At 42.1% G+C, this 12,648-nt stretch overlaps 1 protein-coding gene across 2 annotated transcripts in view; it reads left to right on the forward strand.

The window, feature by feature from the left end:
• The window catches only part of PHYHIPL (phytanoyl-CoA 2-hydroxylase interacting protein like), a 427,793-nt gene that overhangs the window by 14,434 nt on the left and 400,711 nt on the right, over positions 1-12,648 (forward strand). The window lies entirely within an intron of this gene.

The following is a 12,648-nucleotide window of genomic DNA, read 5'->3' on the forward strand; positions in this document are numbered from 1 at the left end:
ATCCCAAATGATCTTTATCTGGCCCACTCGAAGTGTGGAGCGCTTCTATTAATGGCCTATCTACTGCTATTTTGCAGGGTATGGAGATCTTCTATCTTGGAAGATGGCTGAGAACATACCCATTTATAAGAACGGTTGACGCAATGAGCCAAGTAACTGAGGCAATTATCTTGGTATACTGGCTACAGAAGATCCTTTGCATACAGATGCAAGCTCATCTCCAAGAGTGGATGCAATACAATGATGTGTTGATAGATTTTCAGGCAGGTTTTAGAGGTGGCATTAGTACTATAGATCACATCTTTCGTTTTAACTGTATCTATTAGAAGACTGCAGCAATCAACAGGGGAAGACTCTATGCTGCCTTTGTTGATTTGCGTGCAGCCTTTGACTTAGTTCCTAGTTGAAAGCTGTGTATGTTTTTGGATGCAATGGGTATTCCCTCAAACCTGTTGGCCATCCTAGTGGATGACATACAGAAAACTATGACCGAGTCAGGTGTGTGGATCAGGGTCAACTAACTGACCCAATAAGGATTAAGCTTTGAGTCAGACAAGGTTGTGTCCTTGCTCCTACTCTATTTTCTGTGTACATAAGTCGGGCTGTAGATTGGCTGAATAGGGATGGGTGTGATTCACCAAAATTATCTGGGCAGATGGGTGTCTACTCTGCTTTTCGCTGATGACACCGTTTTGCTCTTGAAATCCCCCCAGGGTTTACAATAGTTATTAATACATTTTAAGGAATTTTGTGTTGACCTGGGTTAGAGCTGAACACTTCGAAGACCAAATTTATCTTCAGCCTTACAAAGCTAAAGAAAATCATAAGTTTAATATGTATGTGGGCAAAGATTCAATTGAACTGGTCTCTAACTTGGGGTTAAGATTAACCCCAAATTTAATTTAGACTCTGCAAAACTAAATCACAATTATTATTAATTCAACATACTGTGAGTATTTTGAGGATTCATAAAAGGACATGCCCCATCCATGGTGATATATAATGTCATTAAGGCATTGGGGGCAGCCCTATATGGGTCAGATATCTGGGAGTGTACAAACACTAACATTCTGAAGTGGTTGAAAATAAATTTATTCAATCTCTTTTGGGACTCAGATTGAGTACGCCAATGACTGCTGTGTGTTTAGATTTGGCAATTTACAAAAGTGCCCAGAAAGTAGAGCGTAGACTCTTGATCTACTGGTACCGGTTAAAGACCTCAACTGCTTTAGAAGCATATTGAGAGTGCCTAAGTGACCTCATATTCCCTGCCTTTGTTCGGAAAATACCCTGGTTAAGTATTGTTAAAGGATTACTGGGGAATTTGGGTCTGGTGAGATTTTGAATATACCAGAGTAATTAAATTCACTCTCACAGTGGGTCTAAAAGAATTGTTTTGGGAATATGTGGATGTTCAAGCTGCTTGTAATTGTAAAGGGTCACTGACAGTGGAGTTTATTGATTTTAAACCATTTCCTCAGAATGAGTCTACAATTGATGACATTACTCCTCTACTTGCTCGCAAATTGTATATACAATTTATATATGAGTCCCACCCAACAAAATGTTTTGTAGCAAGTGGGCCGATGTAGCACCTATGGGTGACATCTGCCTGCCTGCGAAGAGGTTTCAGGACTAATAATATTTATATTATTTTTTTGTCCAGCCTATGGATATCCAAGAACAAAATGGATAGTGCCCGTGCAGTAAATTGGGCACAAGTCTGCACATGGAGACTTAAAGGATACTCCATACAGACACTAATAGATTTGAGGTATATTCCATTTCGATATTCCTTATGCGGGCTTGGATTTGGCAAAACAAGTGTATTCAAGCCAGAGAGTAGCTGTCGACTATATCCTTCATCATAAAGGTGGTATGACCATTGCTATTTGCCCTTGCTCCTAGGGGCTAAAGGGATAGGTAGACCAAGCCAATATAAAATTATATACCTTTTTGTTTTCTTGCCTAGTGATATTGTGCTCATGTTTTTCTTAAAGTTCAGTAGGTTTACTAGCCTGGGAGGATACGAGAGATTTATGATGCATTTACACTCTGTGAATTTAACAATAAACAACAGGAGAGAGAGGGTATGTACACACTCTTGGTCCCCCAAGAACAATGTAACAACAACAAAAGAGCGTGATGCAAATCAAAAGATCATATGTACCTTAGTACACTGAGTGCTTGGAAAAAGTGTAAAGTAAACAAAATCAATCTGATGAAAAAATAAAACCCTCACTCACCAACATAGTTGGTGACATGCTTCATCATGGGGTTTTAGCCAAAGTAGCCTTGTGCATCTCTGGTGTGCTTCGACGCTTCAAATTAAGGCGGAGCAACAGTTTCAGACTAAAATGAAGTGAAGTGATAAGTGTGAAAAAAGTGAAAGGGATTTAAAAAGCCATGTATCGTACACCAAAACACTTTAATCGTGACGAGACAGGCATATGCTAAAAATAGTGAAGGATAATTTCTACTGACATTTAATTTGGTCAGATGTATCCTATAAGTGGTCAAGCGGTCGACATGTTTCAGCTTATAAAGTGTTTGTTCACTAAGCTTTCATCAGGACCTAGTTACACAACAAAACACCTGGGCGGTATAGGCTCACTAAGGCCTACCCTAACCTCAGGTGCACAGAACCGATGGACTCACGGTTCCAATGGAGGTCTCCCACAGTTCTGGAAACAAACCTCGTATTTCTGAAAAAAATGGATTTCATTAGGGAGACACATAATCTTTGTCTTATGTTCATCAGATATACACGAAGCCAAGTCTAGGAGACCCAGTCAGTCCCCACGTTGTTTGCTTAATCTATTTAGACTTATAGCCATATTCTGTATTGCAATCAGAACAAAAAGATCAGTAGAATTACCAGACTTTCTAAACATGCCAAAATCCATATAATCAGACAGAATATGGATAGAGTATTCCACACTTTGATCGATACTCTGGCCTAACGAGATTATTAGTAGTGATAGGGATCACAAATATCAAAGACACTGTTAAAATTGCTTAACAACTTAAAAAGATGAAAGCAAATTCTGAAATGGTAAAAACGCCGGCAGCTTACGTATAATTGAGTGGGTGTGCGCTCCTTGGGCAAGAGGCGGATTGCGGGACTACAGAACAGCTGTGACAACAGAAAGAGAAACGCGGAGTAAGCGTAGGAAATAGTATCACACCGTTCCTTACACAGGTTGTTTACCACAATAATCTGTTTGGTCTAATTTGAGGGGTCGCATTTGGTGAGAGGATAGTACTTACATCATCCAAGTCCACAGCCAGCAGTCTGCACCTAAAAGGTCCGCCGAGCCCGGAGGTAAAGGCGTAATGACGGGCTCAGGTTTAAATGCAGTTATTGAACCGCTGCCGACCCGGAAGTGAATGTGCCAGTCTCTCCCAACACGTCTCTAGACTTCAAACAGAGAAGAAGGACTATGTGGATGCAATCTATTCAAAACGCTAGAGCGCTAAAGGATCCTTTCAACCTATAACTTTATTAATTTCACAAACACCGCGCAACGGCCACTCGATATTTTAAATCGGAATGCCGACTGTCAACTATTTTCCAGAGTGGCTACGGAAATTCAGTTAATTCGTAAATTCATTCACCAAGGATTTCTGCAAAATCTAGGGTTTCATGACAAATCAAAACCCTATTTGGCTTGATCCAAATGGTGAAAATGATCAGACTCATCCATAGGATTTAAAAGGTGCCAAATACCACAGATGATCAAAGACCCAGAGTGGCCATAGTACAGAGTGGGTGCTTAGCTCAAAAAGCAGGGGGGTTTTACATCCATTGTGATAAACCTGGATATGTAATTTTGAAAGCTCTTGTTTTAGCGTCTCAGCACTGTGCCCCAGGGAATATTGTCATTAAGTCCTGACAGATGTGTAGACAACCTATAGACCCAACGTTGTTCTTTTTCGAACAGTGCAGTTGATTTCACCTGTTCGATAATGGTCCAGTGAAGATCGTCTGCAGTGTGGTTCTGACGCAGGAAGTGCTCGGTCAATTTAGTTGTACTTCTTTTGCACCGGACATTACTCCGGTGTTCACCGATCCGTAGTTTAATCTTTCTTGTAGTCATGCCCACATATTTTAAGTTACATGGGCATGTAATAAGATAGATTACATCTGCAGTATTGCAGTTCGTGTGGCTGCGTTGAATCCAAGTTTTCCCGATTTCCAAAGACAAAGTCTTTGTGGGAGACGTGAGATGACAAATGCTGCAGGACCCACAGGGGTAATGCCCAAGAACAGGTGGCAAACCCCAAGTCGCTAAGACTGAAACAGTAGTCGGTGTGTTGCAGATTCTCGGTCTCGTGTGAACTAGTGAGTCCTTAATACTCCTAGCCTTCCTGTAAGAGAATAGGGGTTTGTCCCATTTGATATTGTTACTTTCTAAAATACGCCAATGTTTCTTGATCGATTTCGAGACTGCATTGGACACAGTATTGAAAGTAGTGACACACGTGAGTGGAATCTCAGTGAGCTGTCTGGGAGAATCTTGTAAGAGGATCTCCCTGGGTTGGTTTCTTGCTCGTTTACAGCTCTTATTCAGGATGGTAACAGGATAGCCTCTCTGTTTCAATTTACACGTAAGGTCTTTTGATTGTCTACGAAAGTCGTCCAGATGGCTGCAGTTGCGTCTGATTCGCAAATACTGGCCATAAGGGAGGTTTTCGCGTAGTGGCCGAGGATGAAAACTAGAAAAAGCCAGAAGATTATTTTTGGCTGTTGGTTTGTAATGAGTTTTTGTCACAAGAGTACCCTCAATTTTGGTTACAGTTACGTCCAAAAAGATCATTTCCTCATTATGGTAGGCATGAGTGAACAAAAGGTGGGGATCACACGTATTGATCCATGTCAGAAATTCAAGTAAAACCATCTCCGAACCCTCCCAGATGATAAAAATGTCATCAATGTACCTCTTCCAGTAGGAGAGGTACAGAGAAAAGGGATTATCCTGACTCAGAATGAATTTGTGTTCAAAATTTGAAACATAAAGCCCTGCCACACTGGGCGCAAAAGTGCTGCCCATCAAAGTACCGGTGGACTGTAGGTACAGGGCACCTTGATATTCAAAAAAGTTTCTTTTGAGTGCCAGAGTGGCACAGTCTATGATGAAACCTTTCGGGGTCTGAAAGGACCAGGTGGTGGAGTCCAGAGCTTCCCCAATGACCTTGATGGTATCATCCTGGGGAATGCTCGTGTAAAGGCTCTCAATATCAAGAGAGACAAGGATGGTGTTATTGTGATCCACTCTCAGATCTTGTAAGGAAGCCAAAAAACTTTTGGTGTCTCTGAGATAAGTGGGGGTATTCTGGATTATAGGTTTCAAAAAGAAGTCACAAAAGATCGAGAGAGGTTCCAAAAGAGAGCCTATGCCCGATACAATTGGGCGGCCCGGGGGTGGAGATTTGTTTTTGTGGATCTTTGGCAGTGTGTAAAAGTATGGGATCACACCTTTGCCTTTCGTCATGAAATCTGCTTCATGCTTACTAATGAATCCACTGCTTTCAGCATGTTCAACAAGATTACATATTGTGATTTTCAATTCTGGAGAGGGGTCGGTGGAGAGAGGAGTGTAGTTCTTCCGATTGTCCAGAAGACGTCTGCATTCTGAATCATAATCTCCAACATTCTGAATGACAATACCTCCCCCCTTATCAGCTGGTTTTATCACAATCGATGGATTAGTTTGTAGTGATTCAAGAGCTTGAAATTCAAGGGCACTCATGTTTTTGTAGGTTCCTTGGTCTTGAAACGCTTCTACATCATTGAAAACAGCTTGTTCAAATGCAATGATCCCTGCTGGAATCGAGTATGGAGGAGGTGTAAATGTAGATTTTAGACGTAAAGTTGTGTCACTAAGGTGCTCTGCAGGGACATCTGATTTATTGTTCTCAAAGAAAAATTTTAATTTCAATTTTCTGAAAAAATCAGATAATTCGCAGTGTAATCGAAAGCGATCCAGCCGTGCAGTGGGCACAAAGCCCAGTCCTTTCTCGAGTACTTCACTTTCTGCCTGTGTCAAAGTGTGTGAAGAAAGATTCAGGATTAAACTCTCTGATTGCTGGTTCCTGCTTTGCTGCGTGTGTTGTGCCCTGCCCCCTCCTCCTGTTCCCAATGTACTTGGTTGTTTCCCCTTCTTCGCCCCCGTCCTCGCCTGCCTCTGCCTAAAAAAGGAGGGCGGAACGTGTTAGATTGAAAGGGAGGCATCGGGGCAAAACCCGGGTTCCAACCCATCATCGGGAATTGCGGTTGTTGGAACTGACTGGGGTAGCCTGAGTTCATTGGGTTAGGAAAGGATTGCCAATTGGGTTGGTATTGGTAGGGTCTATTCTTCCCTCTACCTCGCTGTCTAGATCTTGTGCTCTCATTACTGGAACCACTGGAAAAGGAATCATTGTCATCTGTGGTATCTGCCTGATCATTCTTATCAGTTGGAGGGACAAAATCAGGATCAGAGTAGGGATATACTTTGATGAACGAGAAACGCTTCAGATCTTTTTGAAATTTTTGAGCCTTAGATTGTGTTAAAGAGTCTTTATATTCGTTCATTTCTTTATTCAGCTCATCCAGTTTCTTTTTGTAACCGGTCAATGTTGTACGAAAATGCGTTTCTGTTAGTTGTATTTCAACCATAAGAGCTTCTGAGAGTCTAAGGGCTGTTTTGATAATTAGGACAAGCCAGTTGGGCATTACCCCTGTGGGTCCTGCAGCATTTGTCATCTCACGTCTCCCACAAAGACTTTGTCTTTGGAAATCGGGAAAACTTGGATTCAACGCAGCCACACGAACTGCAATACTGCAGATGTAATCTATCTTATTACATGCCCATGTAACTTAAAATATGTGGGCATGACTACAAGAAAGATTAAACTACGGATCGGTGAACACCGGAGTAATGTCCGGTGCAAAAGAAGTACAACTAAATTGACCGAGCACTTCCTGCGTCAGAACCACACTGCAGACGATCTTCACTGGACCATTATCGAACAGGTGAAATCAACTGCACTGTTCGAAAAAGAACAACGTTGGGTCTATAGGTTGTCTACACATCTGTCAGGACTTAATGACAATATTCCCTGGGGCACAGTGCTGAGACGCTAAAACAAGAGCTTTCAAAATTACATATCCAGGTTTATCACAATGGATGTAAAACCCCCCTGCTTTTTGAGCTAAGCACCCACTCTGTACTATGGCCACTCTGGGTCTTTGATCATCTGTGGTATTTGGCACCTTTTAAATCCTATGGATGAGTCTGATCATTTTCACCATTTGGATCAAGCCAAATAGGGTTTTGATTTGTCATGAAACCCTAGATTTTGCAGAAATCCTTGGTGAATGAATTTACGAATTAACTGAATTTCCGTAGCCACTCTGGAAAATAGTTGACAGTCGGCATTCCGATTTAAAATATCGAGTGGCCGTTGCGCGGTGTTTGTGAAATTAATAAAGTTATAGGTTGAAAGGATCCTTTAGCGCTCTAGCGTTTTGAATAGATTGCATCCACATAGTCCTTCTTCTCTGTTTGAAGTCTAGAGACGTGTTGGGAGAGACTGACACATTCACTTCCGGGTCGGCAGCGGTTCAATAACTGCAATTAAACCTGAGCCCGTCATTACGCCTTTACCTCCGGGCTCGGCGGACCTTTTAGGTGCAGACTGCTGGCTGTGGACTTGGATGATGTAAGTACTATCCTCTCACCAAATGCGACCCCTCAAATTAGACCAAACAGATTATTGTGGTAAACAACCTGTGTAAGGAACGGTGTGATACTATTTCCTACGCTTACTCCGCGTTTCTCTTTCTGTTGTCACAGCTGTTCTGTAGTCCCGCAATCCGCCTCTTGCCCAAGGAGCGCACACCCACTCAATTATACGTAAGCTGCCGGCGTTTTTACCATTTCAGAATTTGCTTTCATCTTTTTAAGTTGTTAAGCAATTTTAACAGTGTCTTTGATATTTGTGATCCCTATCACTACTAATAATCTCGTTAGGCCAGAGTATCGATCAAAGTGTGGAATACTCTATCCATATTCTGTCTGATTATATGGATTTTGGCATGTTTAGAAAGTCTGGTAATTCTATTGATCTTTTTGTTCTGATTGCAATACAGAATATGGCTATAAGTCTAAATAGATTAAGCAAATAACGTGGGGACTGACTGGGTCTCCTAGACTTGGCTTCGTGTATATCTGATGAACATAAGACAAAGATTATGTGTCTCCCTAATGAAATCCATTTTTTTCAGAAATACGAGGTTTGTTTCCAGAACTGTGGGAGACCTCCATTGGAACCGTGAGTCCATCGGTTCTGTGCACCTGAGGTTAGGGTAGGCCTTAGTGAGCCTATACCGCCCAGGTGTTTTGTTGTGTAACTAGGTCCTGATGAAAGCTTAGTGAACAAACACTTTATAAGCTGAAACATGTCGACCGCTTGACCACTTATAGGATACATCTGACCAAATTAAATGTCAGTAGAAATTATCCTTCACTATTTTTAGCATATGCCTGTCTCGTCACGATTAAAGTGTTTTGGTGTACGATACATGGCTTTTTAAATCCCTTTCACTTTTTTCACACTTATCACTTCACTTCATTTTAGTCTGAAACTGTTGCTCCGCCTTAATTTGAAGCGTCGAAGCACACCAGAGATGCACAAGGCTACTCTGGCTAAAACCCCATGATGAAGCATGTCACCAACTATGTTGGTGAGTGAGGGTTTTATTTTTTCATCAGATTGATTTTGTTTACTTTACACTTTTTCCAAGCACTCAGTGTACTAAGGTACATATGATCTTTTGATTTGCATCACGCTCTTTTGTTGTTGTTACATTGTTCTTGGGGGACCAAGAGTGTGTACATACCCTCTCTCTCCTGTTGTTTATTGTTGTATTCAGGCAGCGCACAGCTGCGAGAGACTACTTGATGTTAGTCTAGTGTGATCACATATACATTTTCCTACTGGCACTAAAATGGAGAACCCGCGGCTTACGTATACAGATGCAGAGGTGGATGCCCTCTTGGCTGATTCTTCCCTTTTTGCGGACTCCTCAATAGCACAAACTATTTCCCAGACCAGTGAGTGGGACAAACTAACTGAACAAAAACGATGTCGGATACGTACCATTTTACATGGTACCATATTAACGGAATATCTAAGAAATAATGTGGCACCAAAGGGCCTTTTGGTCACCAATGCTCCACGTATTTTTCTTGAAGATCCAGTTTTCCGTAGGGATTGGGCCCAGATCGCGTGGCACTGCACCCGCGACTGGCTTGTCCTAATTATCAAAACAGCCCTTAGACTCTCAGAAGCTCTTATGGTTGAAATACAACTAACAGAAACGCATTTTCGTACAACATTGACCGGTTACAAAAAGAAACTGGATGAGCTGAATAAAGAAATGAACGAATATAAAGACTCTTTAACACAATCTAAGGCTCAAAAATTTCAAAAAGATCTGAAGCGTTTCTCGTTCATCAAAGTATATCCCTACTCTGATCCTGATTTTGTCCCTCCAACTGATAAGAATGATCAGGCAGATACCACAGATGACAATGATTCCTTTTCCAGTGGTTCCAGTAATGAGAGCACAAGATCTAGACAGCGAGGTAGAGGGAAGAATAGACCCTACCAATACCAACCCAATTGGCAATCCTTTCCTAACCCAATGAACTCAGGCTACCCCAGTCAGTTCCAACAACCGCAATTCCCGATGATGGGTTGGAACCCGGGTTTTGCCCCGATGCCTCCCTTTCAATCTAACACGTTCCGCCCTCCTTTTTTAGGCAGAGGCAGGCGAGGACGGGGGCGAAGAAGGGGAAACAACCAAGTACATTGGGAACAGGAGGAGGGGGCAGGGCACAACACACGCAGCAAAGCAGGAACCAGCAATCAGAGAGTTTAATCCTGAATCTTTCTTCACACACTTTGACACAGGCAGAAAGTGAAGTACTCGAGAAAGGACTGGGCTTTGTGCCCACTGCACGGCTGGATCGCTTTCGATTACACTGCGAATTATCTGATTTTTTCAGAAAATTGAAATTAAAATTTTTCTTTGAGAACAATAAATAAGATGTCCCTGCAGAGCACCTTAGTGACACAACTTTACGTCTAAAATCTACATTTACACCTCCTCCATACTCGATTCCAGCAGGGATCATTGCATTTGAACAAGCTGTTTTCAATGATGTAGAAGCGTTTCAAGACCAAGGAACCTACAAAAACATGAGTGCCCTTGAATTTCAAGCTCTTGAATCACTACAAACTAATCCATCGATTGTGATAAAACCAGCTGATAAGGGGGGAGGTATTGTCATTCAGAATGTTGGAGATTATGATTCAGAATGCAGACGTCTTCTGGACAATCGGAAGAACTACACTCCTCTCTCCACCGACCCCTCTCCAGAATTGAAAATCACAATATGTAATCTTGTTGAACATGCTGAAAGCAGTGGATTCATTAGTAAGCATGAAGCAGATTTCATGACGAAAGGCAAAGGTGTGATCCCATACTTTTACACACTGCCAAAGATCCACAAAAACAAATCTCCACCCCCGGGCCGCCCAATTGTATCGGGCATAGGCTCTCTTTTGGAACCTCTCTCGATCTTTTGTGACTTCTTTTTGAAACCTATAATCCAGAATACCCCCACTTATCTCAGAGACACCAAAAGTTTTTTGGCTTCCTTACAAGATCTGAGAGTGGATCACAATAACACCATCCTTGTCTCTCTTGATATTGAGAGCCTATACACAAGCATTCCCCAGGATGATACCATCAAGGTCATTGGGGAAGCTCTGGACTCCACCACCTGGTCCTTTCAGACCCCGAAAGGTTTCATCATAGACTGTGCCACTCTGGCACTCAAAAGAAACTTTTTTGAATATCAAGGTGCCCTGTACCTACAGTCCACCGGTACTTCGATGGGCAGCACTTTTGCGCCCAGTGTGGCAGGGCTTTATGTTTCAAATTTTGAACACAAATTCATTCTGAGTCAGGATAATCCCTTTTCTCTGTACCTCTCCTACTGGAAGAGGTACATTGATGACATTTTTATCATCTGGGAGGGTTCGGAGATGGTTTTACTTGAATTTCTGACATGGATCAATACGTGTGATCCCCACCTTTTGTTCACTCATGCCTACCATAATGAGGAAATGATCTTTTTGGACGTAACTGTAACCAAAATTGAGGGTACTCTTGTGACAAAAACTCATTACAAACCAACAGCCAAAAATAATCTTCTGGCTTTTTCTAGTTTTCATCCTCGGCCACTACGCGAAAACCTCCCTTATGGCCAGTATTTGCGAATCAGACGCAACTGCAGCCATCTGGACGACTTTCGTAGACAATCAAAAGACCTTACGTGTAAATTGAAACAGAGAGGCTATCCTGTTACCATCCTGAATAAGAGCTGTAAACGAGCAAGAAACCAACCCAGGGAGATCCTCTTACAAGATTCTCCCAGACAGCTCACTGAGATTCCACTCACGTGTGTCACTACTTTCAATACTGTGTCCAATGCAGTCTCGAAATCGATCAAGAAACATTGGCGTATTTTAGAAAGTAACAATATCAAATGGGACAAACCCCTATTCTCTTACAGGAAGGCTAGGAGTATTAAGGACTCACTAGTTCACACGAGACCGAGAATCTGCAACACACCGACTACTGTTTCAGTCTTAGCGACTTGGGGTTTGCCACCTGTTCTTGGGCATTACCCCTGTGGGTCCTGCAGCATTTGTCATCTCACGTCTCCCACAAAGACTTTGTCTTTGGAAATCGGGAAAACTTGGATTCAACGCAGCCACACGAACTGCAATACTGCAGATGTAATCTATCTTATTACATGCCCATGTAACTTAAAATATGTGGGCATGACTACAAGAAAGATTAAACTACGGATCGGTGAACACCGGAGTAATGTCCGGTGCAAAAGAAGTACAACTAAATTGACCGAGCACTTCCTGCGTCAGAACCACACTGCAGACGATCTTCACTGGACCATTATCGAACAGGTGAAATCAACTGCACTGTTCGAAAAAGAACAACGTTGGGTCTATAGGTTGTCTACACATCTGTCAGGACTTAATGACAATATTCCCTGGGGCACAGTGCTGAGACGCTAAAACAAGAGCTTTCAAAATTACATATCCAGGTTTATCACAATGGATGTAAAACCCCCCTGCTTTTTGAGCTAAGCACCCACTCTGTACTATGGCCACTCTGGGTCTTTGATCATCTGTGGTATTTGGCACCTTTTAAATCCTATGGATGAGTCTGATCATTTTCACCATTTGGATCAAGCCAAATAGGGTTTTGATTTGTCATGAAACCCTAGATTTTGCAGAAATCCTTGGTGAATGAATTTACGAATTAACTGAATTTCCGTAGCCACTCTGGAAAATAGTTGACAGTCGGCATTCCGATTTAAAATATCGAGTGGCCGTTGCGCGGTGTTTGTGAAATTAATAAAGTTATAGGTTGAAAGGATCCTTTAGCGCTCTAGCGTTTTGAATAGATTGCATCCACATAGTCCTTCTTCTCTGTTTGAAGTCTAGAGACGTGTTGGGAGAGACTGACACATTCACTTCCGGGTCGGCAGCGGTTCAATAACTGCA

Source organism: Triturus cristatus, chromosome 1_2, assembly GCF_964204655.1.
Source record: "Triturus cristatus chromosome 1_2, aTriCri1.1, whole genome shotgun sequence".
Taxonomy (NCBI): Eukaryota; Metazoa; Chordata; class Amphibia; order Caudata; family Salamandridae; genus Triturus; species Triturus cristatus.